The 16,049-nt window shown below is 47.2% G+C and overlaps 1 protein-coding gene across 1 annotated transcript in view; it reads left to right on the top strand.

Moving 5' to 3' along the window:
* The first annotated feature begins 3,614 nt into the window (after window positions 1–3,614).
* The window catches only part of VILL (villin like), a 52,553-nt gene continuing 40,118 nt past the window's right edge, over window positions 3,615–16,049 (top strand). Inside the window, exon 1 of the mRNA XM_081931637.1 lies at window positions 3,615–3,767. The gene's annotated coding sequence lies outside the window, so the exon portion shown is untranslated. The remainder of the gene's footprint in view (window positions 3,768–16,049) is intronic.

Genomic DNA, 16,049 nt, shown 5'->3' with positions numbered 1-16,049 from the left:
CCCAGCCAGATGGGTGGGGTATAAATTATTATTATTACTATTATTATTATTATTTAAAAAGAAAAACAGCTCAGTCATAGTGAACACAAGAACGCTTCCAAGGAGGTCTTGCCCAAACTCATAACACTATACTATTGGTTATTGTTTTTTGGGTTTTTTAAAATCAATTTTATTTCCCATTTTTCAACATTCAACTAAAAAAAATAATCTACCCAAATCAAATAATATTTTCTGCAGCCTCCCTCCACCCCCTCTGTGGTTTCTTATTTCCTATTGCATTCTTAATTCAGACCCAAATTTATCCTTTTTACACATTTGTCCTTTATAATTCCTTTAAATTTATCGCTGCTCGTGTTTGTGTTGATCTTGCTCATTGTTATTGTCGTTTTATTATTTTGTACGCATTACTTGGATGGAGAACCACACCGCAAAATTCGGGGAAGTGTACATCTTTGAAGTAAGTTTCCTCTCCTGACAAACCTGGCAGAACAAATTCTGCCAACTGTTTTTCAGAAGAAAACATGTAACATCTCTGATAAGAGAGGCGGCGCAATAAGCTGTTCAGTTTTCTAGCCTGATCAGCCAAGCCAAAACTTATTCCTTTCCTGACTAGCTCAGGAAATTTATGCCTGAGGGCGAAATGAGGGGTGTGCATGCACACACACACACACGGTGCCCATGTTAATTTCCTATTCTGTCACCTGATGCACCACTTAAGCCAAATTTCTTGGCTGTGTGACTCAGGGAGAGCAAGAGGAAAAAGCAGCAGGGAAGGGAACCAGGCTGTTCTTGGCTGGTTGTCTATGCCAGGGGTCAGCAAGCTTTTTCAGCAGGGGGCCAGTCCACTGTCCCTCAGACCTTGTGGGTATGTAACCTAAAGCATATGTAACCCGAGGTACCACTGTGTGTGTACATATACAGTGGTACCTCGGGTTACACACGCTTCAGGTTACAGACTCCGCTAACCCAGAAATAGTACCTCAGGTTAAGAACTTTGCTTCAGGATGAGAACAGAAATCGCGCTCCGGCTGCATGGCAGCAGCGGGAGGCCCCATTAGCTAAAGTGGTGCTTCAGGTTAAGAACAGTTTCAGGTTAAGAACGGACCTCTGGAACGAATTAAGTACTTAACCTGAGGTACCAATGTATATATATATATATATACACACACACACACACAAAATGAACGGATTCCTATGCCCCACAAATAACCCAGAGATGCATTTTAAATAAAAGCACACCTTCTATTCATGTAAAAACACCAGGCAGGCCCCACAAATAAGCCAGAGATGTATCTTACATAAAAGGACGCATTCTATTCATGTAAAAACACACTGTTTCCTGGACCGTCCGCAGGCCGGATTTAGAAGGCGATTGGGCCAGATCCAGCCCCCGGGCCTTAGTTTGCCTACCCATGGTCTAGGGCAGTGGAGGCTGGTCCATTGGGACTTAGTCTGCCCTTAGATACTCCCTCATCTGCTTGCCTTAAATATAGCATTGTAGAGTTGCAAGGGACACCGGGGGTCATCTAGTCTCAACAAAACATCCATGGCAGATGGCCATTGAACCTGTGCTAAAAAAACAACACACCGTCCAGTGAAGCAGTCAACTCCACTGTCAAAAAGCGCTTGCTGTCCGAAAGTCCAGCATCTTGGAAGCGAATGGGAAGGGGGAACCTCCCTTATTTCTCAAATTCACTTGAGCGCTGGAATAATGCACAGGCCTGTTCCCACAAGAGGCATTTTGCACATTACACAGACACAAACGTGGGTACGCTGCTGAGGCGAGGAATCCAGAGTCACCTACCACCTTGCGATGGACAGATTCTATCCATTTTGGCTCCTCCTTGCTTTCCAATCTTAAGTCCGGCACATCTCCAGATCCTTTTGCAAAAAGAAGGCAAAGTCGTTCTTGCGAAAATGGCGAGAAGGCAAGTTACAGGGAACCAGGCAGAGGGCCTTCTCGGTGGTGGCACCCACCCTGTGGAACGCCCTCCCACCAGATGTCAAAGAGAAAAACAACTACCAGACTTTTAGAAGACATCTGAAAGCAGCCCTCTTTAGGGAAGCTTTTAATGCTTAATAGACTATTGTATTTTAATATTCTGTTGGAATATTAAAGAGTGGCTGGGGAAACCCAGCCAGATGGGCGGGGTATAAATAATACATTGTTGTTGTTGTTGTTTAGTCATTCAGTCGTGTCCGACTCTTCGTGACCCCATGGACCAGAGCACGCCAGGCACCGCTGTCCTCCACCGCCTCCCGCAGCTTGTTCAAACTCATGCTGGTAGCCTTGAGAACACCGTCCAACCATCTCGTCCTCTGTCGTCCCGTTCTCCTTGTGCCCTCCATCTTTCCCAACATCAGGGTCTTTTCCAGGGAGTCTTCTCTTCTCATGAGGTGGCCAAAGTATTGGAGCCACAGCTTCAGGATCTGTCCTTCCAGGGAGCACTCAGGGCTGATTTCCTTCAGAATGGAGAGGTTTGATCTTCTTGCAGTCCATGGGATTCTCAAGAGTCTCCTCCAGCACCAGAATTCAAAAGCATCCATTCTTCGGCGATCAGCCTTCTTTATGGTCCAGCTCTCACTTCTATACATCACTACTGGGAAAACCATAGCTCGAACTATACGGACCTTTGTTGGCAAGGTGATGTCTCGTCAGCAGATAGAACCACAGATTTGCAGAACTGGAAGCAACCCTGAGAACCATCTAGTTCACCCCCTCAGTGCAGGGATATTTCCCCCCAACATGGGGCTCAAACCCAGGACCTTGAGATTCAGAGCCTCATGCTCTACTGACTGAGCCATCCCAGCGATGTGAATACTGCCCATACCATGCACATTTTCATACGGATTCTTACCTAAAATACATTTTTGCAATATTTCTTTTTTCCTGACGCAATGCAGTGTGATGTGGTGGTTAGAGGTCAGACAAGGACCTGGGAGGTTTGGGGTTCAAATCCCCACTCACCGATTTTGGACCAGTCACCATCTCTCAACTCTAACCTACCTCACAAGGTTGTTGTGGGGATTCACTGAGAAGTGCGGGGAAAACCACATTTGCCACCATAGCTGTCAACTTTTCCCTTTTCTTGTGAGGAATCCTATTCAGAATAAGGGAATTTCCCTTTAAAGAAGGGAAACGTTGACAACTATGTTTGCCACCTTCAGCCCTTTGAAATGCAATCAATAAAATAGTAACTTTTTAATATCATTTTTGCAAATGTCTGCGTTTTTACGCTCATTTTGTGCCCTTTTTTTCCGGCTGGCGAACAGCACCACAAAATTCAGAGGACGGTGCATTTGAAGGATAGCTGCATTTCAAAGTTTGTTGCATCCGAAACTTTGCTGAGCAGCAAACATGCACCGCTTCACATCTGCAGTGCCTAATAGAAAAACCTAGGTAAAAAGTGTGTGTGTCAGAGAGAGAGAGAAAGGTCTGCTTAACTGTTTTGCCCAGTCGAGAGAGCAGCAATAGCCATGGTTTCATTTCCCTGCTCTGTGGAGTGCTGAAACTTTCGGTCGAAAGCTGTTCCTGGCTGCAGACTGCTGCTCCGCCGATTCTCATGCGAGAGGATGGGTGTGACTCGCCGGGAGGCTGGCCTCCACCGCCCTGCTTAAGTACACTATTGAATTACCTTCCTCTTTGCCATGCCACCTTCTGCCAGAGGGAGCCCAGGAGGAGAGAGAGCGTGTCAGGAGCCGGCGATCTGCTCAGTGGTGCATTTGGGGTGGCAAGAAAAAAAGGAGACAAGAATCTGGATAAGGAGGTAAGTGGAATCTCCCAAGTTCCTTTGGCAAGGGGCAGAGCTGTGTGAGGCTGTGGACCTGTTTGGCAGCCCGTTTGCAGACAAAGCGTAGTTAAAAGTCACCTACGATTCCCCCCTTTGGCCTGCTTTAAAGTCCCTGCTAAGGACAGGATGACACAGAAACTCACAAAGTGATTTTAGAAGCAAACCGGTTTATTTGGATTGACTCCAATCCAAGGGAGAAAGGGCTACTTCTTCCCAAGTGTTTGATTTGAAGGCAGCATTTAGATCTGTGTTTCCCCGCTGCATTTATCGGGGTTGCCATGTTTCCTTGCCGCAGGGCTCCTATGCTTCTAAGAGTAGCGTGCTATCAGGCCAAAATACGAGGGGTGTGGACTGGGACCTTTCCCAGCATGGCGGGGAGTGTGTGTAGATTTCTTCTCCCCATGGTGTCGCTAATAAAAGGGGAAAGGGGTCAGCTGAATCCTCTTCAGAAAGATTTGCAGAAATTACTGTTTTTATTGCACCATTGGAAATTGCGTTCTACGGCCTTTCGCTGGGTGGTAGAAGAAACCCTTCCCAAACCGAATACATACATAACATATTTCCAAGACAATAGCCTGCTTTTTCTTCCAGCGCAGTCTAATTGCTTTGACTTTCACACAACAAGTAATTATCTCTGTTTTGTTCAGCGTCGGTGACTCATCTGACTCGCGGCAGGAGCTGGGTTTAATTTAAAAGTTGTTCTGTACACTTCTTGTTTCAGAAGGCAGGAAGGGGGAAGAAGAGATTGTCTAGATTTTCTCAATTGATAAAGGATTCCTGTAGCCCAAGCACCAGATCAGCTAAATATCACAGCTTGCCTTGTGTCCATTTTAAAAAAATATGAAATAATTTAGCTGCATACACACAAGGACCCCTGTCGCCTGGTTTTTCTACAATGGTTCCTCTTCCCTCATGCGCCCTATTAATTTGAGATGCAAAGCAGCCTCAAGAAGACCTGGACTCTTTATGTGACGGTTTACTTCAGAGTAACACTGGATAGTATCTTAGAAGGGGCGCTGGGCTATTTTTTTAAGGCAGTGCTAGCCGAGAGCGCAAACTGTTTAATGTAGAAAAGAGGAAGTCGAGTGTATTTATTTCCGAACGTGGGAAACTTTGCTAAAGATAATATTGACAAAAGGTGCAATTGAACTTATTTTTCCACCTAGTAACAAAGGCAGAATTGGGCAGGGAATCAGTTGCAGACTGCTGGGGGGGACAGGCAATATTTGTTAAGCTGTTGCTGTAGCCCTTCCAGTGCCACTGGATTCCTGACCAAAATGGCGGCCATACATCCATATGCAGTGTTGGGCCTGAGGGCCACATTCATGCTTAGCCAGGCTTCCAGGGGCCTCATCCCTGCCACACCCAGGTAAGCAGCAAGGATGCTGGTGTCAGGTTGACAGCTACACAGCATTGCCTCACCTTGTCAGCCACTCCTGCAAAACTCTGGTGGGAAAACCAATCCATTGCATTCTCTCTCTCTCTCTCTCTCTCTCTCTCTTTGCCTGCCTCCTCCCTAGACCAGCTTCATAATATTTCTGGAAGCATTTAAAGTGCTTAAGGGTGTTGTTCTTTTAAAATGAATTTTGTTATAATTTGGGCCAGTTCCAGTGCCTAAGGGGTCCAGTACGATGGCTCTGGCTAGAGTGTCGGTGACTGTTGCAGAACCAAAAAGCACTTCCTACTACAGCCAAGTAGGAATTTCATAGAATTGTAGCGTTGGAGGGGACCGCAAGGGTCATCTAGTCCAACCCCTCTGCAACACAGGAATTTCAGCTAAAGCATTCCTGACAGATGGACATCTAACCTCTGCTTTAAAAAAAAACCCCAGGAAGGAGGGCCCACCACCTGTTGAGGGAGTCCGTTCCGCTGTTGAACAGCTCTTACTGTCAGAAATTTCTTCCTGAGGTTTAGCTGTAATCTCCTTTCTTGTTACTTCAGGCCATTGGTTTGGGTCCTACCTTCTGGAGAGGGAGAAAGCATTTATGATGATGATGATAATGATGATGATGATAATTTATTATTTATTATTTATACCCCGCCCATCTGGCTGGGTCTCCCCAGCCACCCTGGGTGGCTTCCAACAAAGTATTAAAATACAGTGGTCGGTTAAACATTAAAAGCTTCCCTAAACAGGGCTGCCTTCAGATGTCTTCTAAAAGTCTGGTAGTTGTTCTTCTCTTTGACATCTGGTGGGAGGGCGTTTCACAGGGCGGGCGCCACTACCGAGAAGGCCCTCTGCCAGGTTCCCTGTAACTTGGCTTCTTGCAGGGAGGGAACTGCCAGAAGGCCCTCGGTCCTGGATCTCAGTATCCGGGCAGAACGATGGGGGTGGAGACGCTCCTTCAGGTATACAGGACCGAGGCCGTTAAGGGCTTGAAAGGGCAGCACCAACACTTTGAATTGTCCTCGGAAACATACTGGGAGCCAACGGGAGAAGACATTTCTCTCAGAGAACACCTGAGAAATTTATTTGCAGACTTTCCCCTGAATATTCTCCATTTCTCTCCACCCCTTCACAACATCCCGGAACATTGTGGAGGATTTGAAATGGGGGCAACACAAGTTGTTGTTGTTGCTGCCGTGTGTGTGTGTGTGAGAGAGAGAGAGAGAGAGAGAGAGAGAGAGAGAGAGAGAGAGAGAGAGAGAGAGAGACTGTGGAAGTTCTTGCCACTGTTGATGTGAAGCCCCGTTTCTGAGAATTTCCCCTCTTCTGGAGAAATTTGGTGAAATTGTTCCTCACCACCAGCATCCCTTCCAGTTCTTCTGCCCTCAAGTCAGGGGGTGAGATTTCAAGAAGCCATTGGCACAGAGCTCCCTCTTCCAGCACATGGCCTGCAACACAAGCTCCTCCTTTTTCAATAGCAGAATCAGGTTGATTTTTGCTCCGATAAGCCCCAGGGGAGAGAAGTAATTCGCAGGGCCTGTTCTATCCCGTTCCCGCTGGTTCTAGGCAAAGCGAGGTGGACTCCCCTGCCCGCCACAGCTCAAACAAGCGAGCCCTTCTCTCCTCCCTCTCTTTCTCTGCCTCGCTCCCTCCCTCCCATGACATTCCTCCCCAAGGATTTGGTGGCAACGGTTGCTAAAGCCTTCCCAGGCGGCTGTGTGGAGACGTCTGCAGGTTTCAGAGCGGAGGTGATCCTTTTGCTTCCAGGCTGATTGTTCAAGGAGAAGGAGGCTGGGAGGCATTGCCATGGAAGACAACAGCAGTTTCCAACAGTTGGGAAAACTCTGGCAGCAAGTGATGAGAAAGACAATCTCATGCAGCCCTACAAGGACATCTTGTTGTTGTTGTTGTTGTTGTTTAGTCGTTTAGTTGTGTCCGACTCAGCCCTGAGTGCTCACTGGAAGGACAGGTCATGAAGCTGAGGCTCCAAGACTTTGGCCACCTCATGAGAAGAGAAGACTCCCTGGAAAAGACCCAGATGTTGGGAAAGATGGAGGGCACAAGGAGAAGGGGATGACAGAGGACAAGATGGTGGGACAGTGTTCTTGAGGCTACCAGCATGAGTTTGACCAAACTGCAGGAGGCAGTGGAAGACAGGAGTGCCTGGAGTGCTCTGGTCCATGGGGTCACGAAGAGTCAGACACAACTAAACGACTAAACAACAACAACAAGATGTTCTACTGCAGTACCTTTTGCGCTACACTGATGTTGTTTTCCATCTTCAAAAGCTGGGGTGGGGTGGGGAAGCCAGGCAGCTGCCTCACCTTAACATTGATACCAGGAAAGGTCCTAGAATAGATAATTGAACTGCGAACTCATAGAAAAGAATGTTGCGATGACTAAGAGCCAGGAAGGGTTTCTCAAAAGCAAGTCATGCAAGACAAAGCTTATTTCTTATTTTGAGAGAGTTACAAGCTTGGTGGATCCGAGGAATGCTGTGGATGTAGTATGTCTTGATTTCAGTAAGGCTTTTGACAAAGTCATCTGTGATCTTCTTGCAGAGAAGCTGATATAATGTGGGCTAGACTATGTTCCTGTTAGGTGACTGACCAAACCCAAAGATGCTCATTAATGGCTCCTTGTCATCCTGGGGAAAGTGACAAGTGGGGTGCCACAGGGTTCTGTCCAGTGTTGTTCAACATCTTTATAAATGAATTTGATGGAGGAATAGAGGAACTGCTCATAAATTTTGCAGATGACGCTAAACTAAGAGAGGTAACTCATATTACAGAAGACAGAATAGAGCATTCAGTAAGTCCTTAACCGATTGGAGAACTGGGCCCAAACGAGTAAAATGAATTTCAGTTGGGACAGATGTAAGGTTTGACAATTTGGCAGGAATAATCAGATGCACAGGGATGCGGGTGGCGCTGTGGGTTAAACCACAGAGCCTAGGGCTTGCCGATCAGAAGGTTGGTGGTTCGAATCCCCACGACAGGGTGAGCTCCCGTTGCTCAGTCCCAGTTCCTGCCAACCTAGCAGTTCCAAAGCACGTCAAAGTGCAAGTAGATAAATAGATATCGCTCCGGTGGGAAGGTAAACGGCATTTCTGTGTGCTGCTCTGGTTCACCAGAAGTGGGTTAGTCATGCTGGCCACATGACCCGAAAGCTGTACACCGGCTCCCTCGGCCAGTAAAGCGAGATGAGCGCTGCAACCCCAGAGTCGGTCACAACTGGACCTAATGGTCAGGGGTCCCTTCACCTAATCAGATGCACAAATATAGGATGGTCATAGTACTGCTCTATTCTACCTTGGCCAGGCCACACCTGGAATACTGTGTCCAGTTCTAGGCACCAAAATTTATGGACGTTGACAAGCTGGAACATGTGCAGAGGAGGGCAACCAAGATGATCAAGGGTCTGGAAACCAAGCCTGATGAGGAACGGTTGAGGGAATTGGCCTGGAAAAGAGGGGAGTGAGAGGAGATAGGATGGCCATCTTCACATATCTAAAGAGCTGTCACATGGACGATGGGGCAAGCATGTTTTGTCCTGCTCTAGAGTGTAGGACCCAAACCAATGGTTTCAAGCAACAAGAAAGGAGATTCCGACTAAATATCAGGAAGAACTTTCTGACAGTAAGAGCTGTTCAATAGTGGAATGGTCTCCCTCAGGAGGTTGTGGACTCTCCTTCCTTGCAGGTTTTGAAGCAGAGTTTGGATGGCCACCTGTCATGGATACTTCAGCTGAGATTCCTGCATTCCAACTCTCCAATTTTATGATTCTTTGGTATTGCATGTTTTCATTTTAAGTACCGGGGAAACCCAGGGAGCCATATAGGTCAGTCGCACCCACGTAGCATGGAATATGTTCACAGGAGAAAGTAATTCCGAGTTCCACCCTATAACTGGTTACATATTAATGTAGATCTTTTCAGTCGCTGCAGGAAGATGGTGGCTTACTATAGCACGTCAACAATTTATGCCTGGGGTGTGTGTGAGATAGACTGTGTTGGTGTGACGGCGTCAAAGAAAATGCGCCAAGGAATGTCTCTGTTCAGGTCATGGATAATTTTTGCCCAATAGCTGCGCCAAAACCATGCCTTCCAATTTCTTGAAAGTTCTCTTCCCCAGCAAAGAGGACTTCTGTTTTCCTTCCTTATTCTCAAGCCATTTTGGAATTTATTTTCCGTTCTGGCGGCTGTGGGGTCACGCTGACCTTATGGCTTCAAAGTGTCTGAGGGTGATGTGTGTGGTTTTCTCCTTCTTTCCACCAAACATTTCTCCAGCGCTTCGCAGCATCCCTGACTACTTATAATCCCTGAAAAGGAAAAGCTTTGTGGCAGAATTTACCTCAGGGTGTCTTTCCCTGAGCTTAACTGAATGGTTGAGAGCTGGGTTGGAAGGAAAGGGTCCGGCTACTAAGTACCTGAGGTTGGTACATTGCCTGATCTTGGCCACATCTGCACTGTACACTTAAAACAGTTTTATACCACTTTGAACAGTCATTTGTTTCTCCCAAACAATCCCAGAAACTAGTTAGTTAAGGCTGCTGAGAGTCATACTGTTTTAGACGTATCGTGCAGGTGAGACCTTTGGGTTTTTTATGGCAAGTTCTTCTTTCTACCTTTTGAGAAAAGGGATAGGGAACTTCAGGGCCAAGTGTGGCCTTCCAGAACTTTCCGTCTGGCCCTCAGAACACTCTCCCCAGGCAAATGCCCCTCACCAACTCGGCTTCACATCTCCCTTGAGTGTGTTTTCCTGGCTTGAATGCCTCCTTGAACTCTAATAATGCCTCTTGCTCCCCTCAATGGAGGACAGAGGCGGGTGTGTGGGTTCGTTTAGAAACTAGCCCACTGTACTGAGGAGAAATAGACATCCATTTTTGCCCCTGGCCTGCCTTCCACTGGCATGTGGCCTGTGGAAAGTTGCCCAGTAGTGAATGCAGACCTCGGGGCTGAGGAAGGTTCCCCACTCCTGTTTATGAAACAAATCTTAAAATGAACAGCTTCCAGGAGTGCAAGCCTGCCTGGATTCCTGAGGTGGCATCATGGTTTTCTTTGGAACTGGAGGTTGCTGGGAAGGCTGTCGAATGCAGTTCATCAAGAAATGATTTGCAGGCTCTAGCTCTTGTTTATTCACAAGCCCAGAACAGAACTGAACTGAAGGGTTCAGCCAGCCTGCTTATATAGAGCTCCACTAGAACGCAACAGTAACCACTTTCTGTAACTATCCAATCACTGAACGTCACTTTCAATCCCTTATTTGCATATGTGGACCTGAGGGAAAACTATCTACAGTATCCCCCTGCTGGCCCAGGGTGAGAACTTCAGTACATAACAAGGGCAGTTGCCCTCAGGTCCTCCATGTGGGCTTCACTTTGGCCATGGTTCTGGGCTATACGGGGCCCCCTTTGGCCTCACCCAGCTTCCAAGCTCTTGCTTCTCCACTTTCCTAAGCAGGATAGGGGCAAGGGGAGCTGCTTTGTTAACATGTCATTCCCTGTGTGCTTTCTGGAGGGCTCCGCTGTCCTGTACTGTTTCCTCTTTCGATGCCAGAAGTTGAGTGCTCATCCCCACAGATTGTTGCGCTCCTCAGTTGGCAAGGCCGTGTACAATTCATCCAAATGCCTGCTCTGCTGTGGATCGGGAGACTGGGGCCATAAACGTGTAGAAGAATGGATGGGGATGGGGGTTTGAGCCCCCCTCCCACAAAAGTTTGAGAAATAAGCATGTGAAGACAGGCTCCAGCGGATTTTGCAGACGAGATCAATAGTGGGTCCATCGGTCAAGAAGGCAGTTTCTGTGCATGCTGTGTAGAAGGAAGTGAGGGGCAGATGGGGCTCGTCCACCTGGGAAGAAGGAAAACTCTGGTTCTAAACCTTGCAGGACATCTTCTGGAGAAGAAAAGGCCCAGGAGTAAAAAAAAAAACACTTTGTCAGATCTGGAGTGGAGTCCCTAAGGCAGTTGGATGGTGCCTTACATGCCTCCTTCCGGCAACTCCTGCAGCCAAACTGGTGCCAAACATCTTGCTCTGCTTTCCTTTTAGGCCACATATGTGAAGCTGAGGGGGTGGGTCTTGTTGTCTGGGCAGCCCAGGACCTCCATACACACTGCCCATGCTTGCACCCTAAGGAGGTCACTTTGGTGCTACTAACACAGCAGTTTGACTTCGCCCCAGGAGGCGCACTCCATTGTCTCTTGAGACAGGCAGGTGCCAGCAAGAGAGAATTTCTGCTTGGAAACTCAGCTGTTAAAAGCCCCAGTTAGTGAACCAGGTCTGAAGCCGGTTGAAATTTGTGACATTCTCACTTTCATTGATGTATAGGCAGCAGCCAGGCAGGGCTGGCCAGGGGTTGTTTCATGGTGTTTTGGGCTTCCCTTTGTTTATGTCTAAATTCACCGCCCACAGGCACAGCTGAACCAAGGACAGGCAAGTGACCTTCTAAGACACTGTGCTCGTCTTTTGGGGCTTATTCAACAGTTCTTTCTACTTGCTTTCTACATACCAAGGCATCGGGCGCCAACCTTTTTGGACCAAAGGACACATTATGAATTTTGAGAGAGTGCTGTGGGCTCCAGTCACAAAATGGCTGTCATGGGCGAAATGGCATAGCACAAAATGGCTGCCTTGAGGGAGTGCGGTAACACAAGATTGCTGTTTCTCCTCACCCCACCTCTCCCAGGACAACCTCATGTCTTCCTGAGGGTGCCAGTGAAGACCTTTGTGGGTGCCATGGTGCCCACGGGCACTGGGTTGGTGACTCCTGAAGCAAGTGCTGTTGAATTGAGCAGGACTTGGCTCCAGAGCATTTTTGCAGGAGGGATTCATCAGCATACCCCAAATTCAGCTTTAAAGGTAAAGGGACCCCTGACCATTAGGTCCAGTCGTGACCAATTCTGGGTTTGCGGCGTTCATCTCACTTTACTGGCCGAGGGAGCCGGCGTACAGCTTCCGGGTCATGTGGCCAGCATGACTAAGCCGCTTCTGGTGAACCAGAGCAGTGCACGGAAACGCCGTTTACTTTCCCGCCAGAGCGGTACCTATTTATCTACTTGCACTTTCGAACTGCTAGGTTGGCAGGAGCAGGGACCGAGCAATGGGAGCTCACCCCGTCGCGGGGATTCGAACCGCCGACCTTCTGATCGGCAAGTCCTAGGCTCTGTGGTTTAATCCACAGCGCCACCCGTGTCCCTGTAAATGCGGCTTTGCACACTATTAAATTGCTGTGTTGTCCTGCTGCAACAAATCCACATGAGGAGGAGAAAAAATTGGCTTTTGTGGTGCGAGCGGTGGGGGAACTGAAATGAAAAAGTGTGGGAAGAACAAATGATTAACGGGACAATGCACACACGCCCTGCAAGCGAAATCAGGACAAATGCTCATTCACATATATACTCGCCCCATAAACGAATTTGAACAGATAAACACCAAATACAATCTAACCACCTCATAAGCTTTGTGCAAGCAAATCAGGAAGAATTCTCGATAAACAGGTTGCCTGCAGGAGTCCTGTGTTGAGGATCCGGTTCTGAAAAAACCCAGAATGTGCATTTAAGGTTAACTGAGGGAGCAGCGTAAGGTCATGGGGTCAAAGGCTGGTTTTTGTAGTGGGATCTGCTGGTAGCCTGGCTGGTTAAAGAATGATGGGACGCCTACAGGAAAAGGTCCAAAGTTCAGTGGATGAGCACGTGGTTTATGCAATGCCCATCTTCAGTCACCAACATATCTAGCTAATCTGGGGTGGACAACTTGGCGCTCTCAAGATGTTGTTGGACTAAAACTCACATCAACTCCAAGAGCCTGGCAAATGAGCAGGACAGCTGGAGTTGCAGTCCAACAACATTTGATGGGGAACCGAGTTTTCCATCCCGGACTTTAACAATTCCAGGTTGGTCAAAAACAAAATGGCCTGTTGTAAATTTGCAACAAGTGAGCAACAGATAACTACAGAGATGGAGATGAACATGTCCAGAAGGGAGCTCAGCTTGTAGTGATTATTCCCTTTGACTGCTCAAACCGATACTGATGATTATAGATGTGCCTGTAGTCTCTTTGATGTTGTATGAAATAAGGTTCTCTGTCTGTGAGTGGGGAATCTAATTAGAAGCCGGCTGGTGTCATTTTAACCCGAATGACTGCCCACGAAACCAGGAAGTGGGAGTTAAAAAAAACGTGCCTATTTTGGTTGTTGTGTACTAATTATCCATTTCTTAACATGCCTGTTCCAAACCAAGCCATCAAAGACCACAACTCCCTAGTGTTACAGAGACTTGAAAAGAGAGTTGAGAAGGGAAGACTTTCATTCTCTCTCTCTCTCTTCAGTTTTAAGAACATTCAGAAGAATTCCTTCCCCACCACCACCCAAAATATATTTTGACTTAGACAATGTCCTGGTCTGGACAGGACGGGATGCAAATTCTTGTTGCTTTGTGACTTTTCCATATGCCCATTTTCTTGTCCCGTTTTCCAAAATAATCCTTACTTTGTTTTGACCTGGGCATTCAGAAGTTCTCCTGCCCCAAGCGACAAAAGTATTCTAGCTGCTTAGAAATGCATAATTCCTGATATATAGCAGAGAAAGGTTAAATAGTAGCTGGAAAGCCTACTTTGTATGGAATGACAATATTTGTATTTCCAGGACCTCCACACATCTGGGTGCTGGGTATGACATTATTGACCTCAATAAAATACTGGTACCAGACTTTGCACACAGAAAAAAACTAACTTTTAAAAAGTATAGTTAAGGGTGACAGGTTTCCATCAGTGTGGACTTTCACATGCTCAGAATCTGTGGAATAATCTAGGTAACAAGCAGAGAGTCCTGAAGTATTTTGTAGACAGAAGTAATTAGATCACCATATCTTGGCTTAATGACCCGAAATATGGGCAAGCCTTTAGGTTGTGTGTGAGGCCTCTTCCCTCTCCCTTTCTTGCAAGCCACAATTCGGCAAAGTTATCCATTTTATCTGAACGTGGAAACAAACCAGGATCCTAAACCAACTTCAAACCCTGGTTAAGGATATGGGCTTGTTGTGAAGTTGGTGACCATGGTTTCTCAGTTAAGATGAAACAGGAAACTGTGGTTGGTTAGAGGCTTCATTATTGCATTCAGGTATTCCACTTAGGGGGGAACAAAGGGGCTGTGGGCAAAGGACTCATTCACATCTTGGCTTATAAAGCTTAAATAAGATCATCTGAACCGGGTCAGAGCTTTACCACACCACCATCAATATTGGAGCTGTTTTATTTGCTTTATTTGATGCAGTAGCTGGATGCTTGAAACCAGTATTGTAAACCAGGGTTGAGAAACCTGTGGCCCTCCAGATGTTGCTGGACTCTACTTCCCATCAGCCCCAGTCAGCATGGTCAGTGGCCAGGGATGATGGGAGTTGTAGTCCAACAACATCTGAAGAACCACAGGTTCCTCCATCTTACTGTAAACCATTGGAACATAGGAAACTACCTCAGACTGAGTCAAACCATTAGTCCATCCAGTGCAGTGTCGTCTACACTGACTAGCAGTGGCTGTCCATGGTCTCAGGCAGAGGACATTTCTTGCCCTACCAGGAGATGCTGGGAATTGAACCTACATTCAAGGCAAAAGCTCTTCCACTAAGCTATGGCCCTTCAGGGATCAAGGGAAGACTAGGCCACAGCCTAATGTGTGAGCTTTATTATATTGAAGACTGTTCAGAATTGGCTTCCCCTTCTCCTCTGGTTCTGAAGTGGTATGGCCTCCAGGGAGGACTGTACCACACAATATCTCTGAATGCCTTTCTCCTCAATGGAAAGCCAGTCCTTAAGCAAACAACTCTCTCAGCTCTGGGTTTTGTGTGGGGTTACGGACTCAGACCAGTTTCCTCTCGCCTCTGTTTACTTGCGTCTTGAAACCGCAGGCGTGACTTTCATGTGAGGCAACTCTCTTCCCCGTATCCCTGGGCACAAAGAGCCAGCTTAGGAGAGGAGGGTGGGGAAGGGTGGGGCTTAAGCCGAGGAAATTCTCAGGGATTTTAGTTGACAGGAACCTGACAATAAAACTGTGAAGTCGGCTGCACCTCGCAACACAGTTAACGTCCCGTGAATGGCTGGGCAGCCAGAAAGAACGATGGCAAGGTGTGTTGGCACCTCGAGTCCAGCAAGCCAAGCAGAGCCAGCCACACCTCAGGGTCAAACTAGATGTGAGATTCAAAAATGTTCTACGGCGCCATCTGCACATTTCTAGCAGTATCACTGGGGGCCAATTTTAATCCTCAAGGGCAAGTTTTAATAGGGCAGACTGAAAGCGATGAGCGTGCTCGGGGCTGTTTTACTGGAATAGGGAGGAGAGGGGGAAATAATTAAAAGAGGTATTCCCTGTGGAATACAGCAGGCAGGCTGTGTCTTCATGTTGTCCAAGGCCACATTCACAGCATACATTTAACAGGGCTTCCCAAACTTGGGTCTCCAGCTGTTGTTGGACTACAGCTCCCATCATCCATAGAGAGCAGGACCAGTGGTCAGGGATGGTGGGAATTGCAGTCCAACAACAGCAGACTTCTCAAGTTTGGGGAAAGCGGCTCTATGATGCTGCTTTAAGCAAGCATGGCTTCCCCCCAAAGAATTATGGGAGTTGTGGTTGCTTCAGAGTTGCCGGGAGAGTCCCTAATCCCCTACCAGTTTTAACAGGCAATCCATTTTCCCAGGGTACTCGGGAAATTGTTGCTTTGTGAGGGCAATAGGGGTCTCGTGACAACTCCCAGAGTTTGTAACTACCTACAACTTCCAGAATACTTTATGGTTTAAAGCAGCAGCATAGTGCTTTCAGTGTATGGTATGAGTGTGGCTGTTTAAAGTGGTGTGATACTGCTTAAAATGCTCTGTGCAGGTGC

This window comes from Podarcis melisellensis (genome assembly GCF_964234715.1).
Source record: "Podarcis melisellensis genome assembly, chromosome: 12".
NCBI classification, from domain to species: Eukaryota; Metazoa; Chordata; class Lepidosauria; order Squamata; family Lacertidae; genus Podarcis; species Podarcis melisellensis.
The sequence above is the reverse complement of the archived record's forward strand: the minus strand, read 5'-3'. Positions and strand labels throughout refer to the sequence as shown.